The sequence below is a fragment of the Bombus impatiens genome, unplaced genomic scaffold (genome assembly GCF_000188095.3).
Source record: "Bombus impatiens unplaced genomic scaffold, BIMP_2.2 scf_0382, whole genome shotgun sequence".
In the NCBI taxonomy this organism is placed as follows: Eukaryota; Metazoa; Arthropoda; class Insecta; order Hymenoptera; family Apidae; genus Bombus; species Bombus impatiens.
Window position 1 is genome coordinate 810,346 of NT_176801.1, and position 7,111 is coordinate 817,456.

Below are 7,111 nucleotides of genomic sequence, written 5' to 3' on the forward strand. Positions count from 1 at the left end.
TCCTATATTCACGTAGCAGCCGTATCTCTATTTGTTTTATCTCGTTTAGAGCGCGATTCCTGTAATCTGAAGTATTTCAGACATTTCCAGGTATATACTCGTATAGTATATTTAGCTTGGTCAATTTACTGGAAGATATTCCAACGACCGTAGTTATGTACAGCGTACTGTGGGGACCTTCTTTGACTGAGCAATGAATACGGAGATACATGATACGCGTCCGTTACTATCTAACCAATTATATCTCGATATCTGAGTGATCTAAATGATTAAATACTAAAGCATAGTCGATAATTTGAAGAAGAAACATTGGTAATAATCCTTAAATGCGTATTAGAATATATGGGACGTATTTGCACGATTACAAATAACCAATTTGTTGCAAGTATGATCAATGACGTCGTTTCTTTTGCGTGTTCCAGACGCATTGTTCCACGTTATTTACGTAATACATGTGCATTTATCTATTATTATAGCTATCCATGTCCGTTTTCCGCAAGACTGGCAGAAACGAATAGCAATATCTATATTTTCATTCCATTGTACAGGCATTGTAGAAATCGATTGCCTGTAGCCTGAATAGCATAGCAGTAATTACGCTTTTCCCTATTCTCGATTATTTGTACAAGAAGAAGCGGCCCATGACGAAAAGAAATCAGGGTGCATACGAAACAGTTTCCAACGTTCCGCTGGCTGCTCGCATAGAAATTGTCATATATCTTTTTCTCGAATCTGTACGACACGCTCTAGTATCTATCGAATACCATTTGCGAGCGATACCGGGGCACTTAGTAGTGGAGAAAAAAATGCCATTGGGTCCAATCTCGGATTTATAAACGTTTCTCTTTCTGTAGGTTTCTGCGCTCTAATATCCTAAATGAAAATACCTCTTTTAATTGACTAATTTATAAATAGTATTCCTATGTTCTTTTCAATCGTGCTGAAATTAAGAAAACACTCGTATATTCAATGCATATGATACTATGAGACAAGTTATCATCCTTCTACATGAATACAATTGTAATGAAAAGCTTCAAGTCAACATATCCGGTAAAATTACTATCTGTCCGAATCGCATACAACTGGCAGGAAACGGCGAAAAACGTGCCCTCTATCGTGCAGATTTTTGATTACACGACATCTAACGGAAAGCCCCGTCCTCATGCTCGACGAAACTTGAGCGACGAAACCGAAAAGAGGAGGAGAAACCTATAGCTCGTCTCTCTCCCCTGAGAGAAGTATAGCATACCCAATAGTTGAGTCAGGTCAGTTTGCTAGCCTTACATAAAAGAGGCTAAGTAACGACGAAGAGAAAGAAGATAGGAAACGTTATAAGATATACACACAGGATGAACAGGGCAAACCTGAAGAGAACAGTGCTGCGGGAGAAGAGAGGCATCGAGGCAAGGAGAGTAAGGGCAACAAGAGAACGGGTGGGGGCACCTGTTACAACCGACCAGACCGTTCTTTCGCTCTCCCTTTCCCTCTTTGTCGTGCACTCATCCACATGCCACTTAGGCTGTTACATTGAAATTTCTACGGAACGATCGGATATATACAGCGCTTCTAAAATGAGCGAACAAATTTTGGATGTGTATACTACTACACTACCATAAACGTTTCGTCCATAACGGGACAAGATGAACTGTTCGTGCTTACTATAGAACAGAGACTACTACACGCTAATCGTTTAAACGATACGTACGTGTTTTGACTTGTCGATACATTTATGTATACAGGGTGTTCTAAAAGAGAGAAAAGCACTTCGGATCTAATAGGATAATCTGATTACTTCTAATAAAATTTCTAAAATTTTATGATTAAAAAATAGAATAAATATCCATTGTCATTTTTGTTAATGTAAAATAGTTCGTCGAGCTTTATTTTTAAATTCATATTAAGGTAAGTTTCCATATAAAAGATATAATCTGTATTTTTCAATTTTATTAAACCGATGCAATGCTAATTTAACGTTACATGCACACTCTATGATTTTTACAGTTACCTCACTTCCTTACATAAGTAGTATCTCTTAGAAGACAACTTGGAGGAAAGTTTGAATGACAATATATAAATAGGTATGCCCATAAGCTTTGTGTAATTGTAGTCATCCGATAAGTTGTATTTCTCGTTTAAGCCAATTCCTGGGGGCCTTAACGATGTTCACCTTGAGGATGGGAAAAGATCCCATGGACACGGAGGGGAAATACTCCCTTTCGAGTTATGGCTATCTTTTGTTTGCGACAGAGGTTTGCAAGGATAGCTGGCTAGTTTGCAAGCGTTTAAAATTGAAATAAGTATTCACCGTTAACGGTTAGAAATGGTTTTCTTTCCTAACAGAAAACTTCTCGCACGTTCTCGAGCTACTTTGAATTCTGTCACGCGAAACTAGGATGTAATTTGAACATTGGCGGCGATAGCAGTGTAAACGAACAACTTTAACTACCTTCGTGAATGAGACTACAAATAATATATTCACATAATTGGATCTTAACCAGCACCCGTTAATAATCTAATCGGAGTAACTATAATGCAGATAAGTTATGCATGATTAGGTGTGGTAGGCCAGATTAAAGTTATTTGAGATTTTTCAAGGACTATTAATCACAGATATTTCAAGGTCAGTTTCACCTTGTCAACTGAGGTCACATATTCCTATCATGTCCATGTAATATAGGTAACCCCAAAATACATTCTGTAAGATAAGGTAAATTGTCCTTGATTGTTTGTAAATCACTTTCATAAATATCAACAAATATTTTGTTGTCATGACTAGGTACTTGTCATCAATATTTTTATAAAAGTATTTAGTAAACGACTAGCTAAAATTATACTCTATTCAACTCGTTAAACGAATTCGGGACATACATTCAGGAATACAAGTAAGTATTCACAGTGATTTTATAAAAAGAAATTCAGTATGTTTTTCTTCTAAATCAGGAAAATCCCTGTAACGAACAAAAAATGACTGCGACCTATAAAAAAAGAAGTCACTTCCGCGGCTGTGAACGTGGGATCTGTCCCCCATCGTGAAGGTAAACAAAACGCACTCGAAAAGCTTTGGTCGTTTATTTTAGAAACAGCCTGTAGAGCGCCGCTTCTCTCTGCAGCCCGTGGACAATCGACGTAACCACTCTCTCGTGCCTTTTACCGCACTTGTACGGATCCCGGACGAAGTGTAACGATGCCGAGAGATCGATAATAACCGCCGCGGTTTGGTTCCACCCGAGCCTCGTACGAGACAGGGACACTTTTTTCCTCCCCCCTCTCGACGATCCTGCTATCTCTCTCTTTATCTGGCCAGCTTTCGTCATCTCTCCTCCCGTTCCTCGTCGTGGCGATTTCACGCTTTAATTACGCGACAAAAACTGACGGAAGAGCGACGACAGAGAACAAAGCCTACACAAACTTCGCTCGTGCATCCTTGTTTATACTTGTCCGCACGTTTTATTTTTTTGAAACTTTTATTTTCCAAATAAATGTTTATCCTTCGATGAAAATAATAGCCATCGCTGCGTTAAAAAGGAAAAAAATCGGAAATCGATTATCCGTAATGGTACTTCTAATTTAACTACAAACGTTCGAGCAATTTAAGATTCGAAAATACGACACTCGTTCATTTTTCGCATTATCGCGTCATTATCAGTGCAGGCGATAACATTTCTGAAGAGGTACATAGGTACGTGTTCCTGCGACGCATCTGTATCCCATCGAAGACTATGCAAGTCGTGTAATGAACTGATTTAGCTGAGCGCGCGCGTTATACGACACGCCAATACGACAAACAGGCAACAATAATCAAACAAATTTCACAAACGCTTGAAACGTTGCTCTTATTTCGGATGCTTAATAATAGGTAACTATAGCTAGATAGTTTTGTAAAAAGAAAGTGACAGCGTCGCACATTTAACCGGATAGTTTCGTGTTTAGGAGATGACACGACGTTGCTTTCGAGCGATAAATAATCGCAACATACGTATCTTTCTGTGCGACCCGAGTCTGGAACAAACAATAACAAATTCATTCTTCCGACGACCTCGTGGTTCACTATGAACCATGAATCATCGATAAATAGTAAACCAAATGGCAAGAAAAATTCTAAGCCACGCACCGTCCCACGACCCGTACGCGCGACATATTCTTTAACCGAATTGAACGCGATATATGACCCGATTATGTCCAACCGTCGGTTAACAAGCACTAAGAAGACTACTATCGATCTACTACTTGACGAAACCAAACAACCGAATTACAGTCGATATTTACAAAGTAACATTCTGTCGTAATAAATACTATATATATATTAGAATAAATATATATCGTGATGTACGAATTGTCAGGCAATTAGCAAAGAGAACGCAGAAAAAGAAAGGGAGACGTTAGGCGGCGGACAGCAAAGATATTCTTGGGAACCGAGAGGGCCTAAATAAAGGAAAAACGCGATTGGTCAGTGACGGTGGCGCGAAAACCGACCTCCTTCGTTAAACTGAGAACGACTTAACTTTCTCGAAGGATAACGCCTTCCCGTTTCCTTTCTCCTGGACGATTGCAGGAGATGGATTTACGCGGCGCCAACGAGGAAAACGTAAATATACGCGATGCCGCGCGCATACACACGGCCAGCCGTGAGTGGGTTTCTAGTAAAAAGAAACAGAAGTGTCGCGACGTGAATACAGGTCACAACATCGCTGAATAAGCAACCGAGCGCGTGTATACCCGCTGCTCTCCGCGTTCAGCAAATTACGTAAGGCCAGAACAGGAGCTCGTTTAAATACCGACACAATCAACGATGAATAAGTTACCCGTGCATGTGGCGCGCGCACCGGCGCGGTGAAACGAAATAAGGGAAACGTACGCGACGCGTTCGTTCCATATTCGCGTTAAATTCGGCGAAAGTTACGCAATCCAACATACCGTTTGGCGCCGACGTCCTGTAAGACTTGCTATTAGCCATCGAACTATGCGTACATACCGAAATTTCCCACTACTTTCGCTTTACTTCCACTACTTTACATTTTGTATTTCACATTACAGTACACACAAACACCAAAAAGTATTTCTTTCATTCCCCATCATCCTCTTCCCTTTTTCTTCTTTCATCGTGTTCATTTTGTTTGTATAATATTATTATTACACTGTTAGGTGTTGTTTCTCATCGGAAAACGCGATGTCACGCTTCTAATATTTTGCAGTCGTTCGAACCCTACGCATTTCAGATTAGTAGGTCGTTAGCATGCTTTATCGTTTCGAACGGAAGCTTGTTAACCAAGTCCAGACAAGAACATCGAACTCGTGGAAAAACCAAACCAGTGCGTGTGTTGAAGTTGAAGTGTAAGTGGCATTGATTATGTTACAAAATATTTTTCAACTTCACTTATGCATGCACGAAAATCCAATTATGTAAACTTCGTGGTTATGTCATTTTTAATTTATAAATATCCCTTTTGTATATTATTTTTTAATAAATAATAATTGCAAAAATTTTATCAAGTTATTAAACCACGGAAGGACCAATATAATTAATACTTAATTGGTGTTCGTATTATAATCTTTCTCAAAAAAGAAATAAAATAACACGATTATTCTTTTTTATCGTGTCTGCTTTTCGTTACTTCACAAAATTAAGAAAAACTTTTTTTTCTTTAAATTAGAAAATGGTAAAAGAAACGACTAAAACTAATTAAAAAATTGAGGATAGATGGAAAAGATCGACAAACTTTTAAAATTAATTAAGTTCGTTATATTAGTTGTGAACACTAAAACATTTTATGTAATTGTATTGTAAGTGAAGCAAGCGATATATCAAATCAATCAAAGGATGCGGGTTGCACGAACACGTATAAAAGATTCACGCGACAACAGCGGGACACCAGGAAACAGGACGGAAAAAGTTGAGAACCACTAAGTGCGTTCGCGGTGTCACCCACAAGCACGAATGATAATCGTTTTCGCAAAAGTTCGCTCGAACTCTGAGGAGGATGCTAATTTGTAGCACGAACGTGGTGCGATAATTAGCGACGCGTGTAAACGCGTTCCTAAATTATGTTCTCGCTTAAGAAAATTCTCTGGGACAGCGAGCGTGTGCGTATGTAAGTCTCTCGCGTGAAAAACGCAAAACACATTAATATGGTGTATATCACGAGATAAATAGATATGGAGAAGACAGGCTGTCGACGGAAGGAGCGAGAGATACAAATGAATGATATTCTAGAAGCGTCTATCCAAATGGCGGTCAGTCGCATGATACGTACACTTAGCAGAATAAATGATTTACATCAGACTGTACTGCACCATAGGCATTTCGCTCCTCCGACATGCTCTTCGAACGGCAAATCAAACATTTCCAGTAACGTGATTTATTAAAATGTAAAGAGGGAACATCACGCGAACTTGATTCGACCGAGTTCTCAGATACGTGTAAGTACCTGTGCATACACAGATGGACGAAGATTGAAAATTCCCTGCGAATGTTTCTTTTCATAAATGAATTTTCAAAGCATACAGCGCGAAGTGCTGCCACCTAGTAATAATTCATAACAATTTTCATACTCGTCTGATATGTCAGAAAATTCGCCTGGTTCGCACGTGCGTTTTATAGCGTAACCATAAATCGAAGGAAAATCGTACGATTCGTTCCACGCGGTAATTTAACCGATGCAGATTTATTTCGAACAAGCACCGTTATTATACTCCTTACGTGTCGTGATAAAACAGATAAGACGTTTAATTACCCATTGGAATCCTACTCGAAAAATTAACATATTGTAATGAACTTGCATATTATAGTAAAGGATGTTACGCGTCTATACATACAAATAAGTATACCGAGGGAAATGTGAGAAGCACGAACATGTAACGTTTCATCGGAAAGGTTGAAGCGTTGCCGAAGGTCAACGTCAAGATACGATTACACACAATTCAGTGGAAAAGAAAGTATTTAAGTGTCGAATAGTTCGGGTTTTGCGAGGCACGAGTCGAAAACTCTGTATAAGTTTTTAAGAATCGAAAAGTATGGATACAAAGAGGAGAAAAGATAGAATAATCGGGCCAGTGGCGAGAGCGGAGGGCTGAATAAAAAGAAAGGCGCGTGGCCGTTGCTGGCGCGGCGTCT

The 7,111-nt window shown here is 39.2% G+C and overlaps 1 long non-coding RNA gene across 2 annotated transcripts; it reads left to right on the forward strand.

Moving 5' to 3' along the window:
* The first annotated feature begins 909 nt into the window (after window positions 1-909).
* Window positions 910-2,590, forward strand: LOC112212935. 2 transcript variants are annotated; one of them, XR_002946790.2, is made up of 3 exons: window positions 910-1,902; window positions 2,002-2,078; window positions 2,138-2,590. It is a non-coding gene; the product is annotated as an uncharacterized LOC112212935 (long non-coding RNA). The 2 variants fall into 2 exon arrangements; XR_004461820.1 differs by having other exon boundaries at window positions 910-1,701.
* The last annotated feature ends 4,521 nt before the right edge of the window (window positions 2,591-7,111 follow it).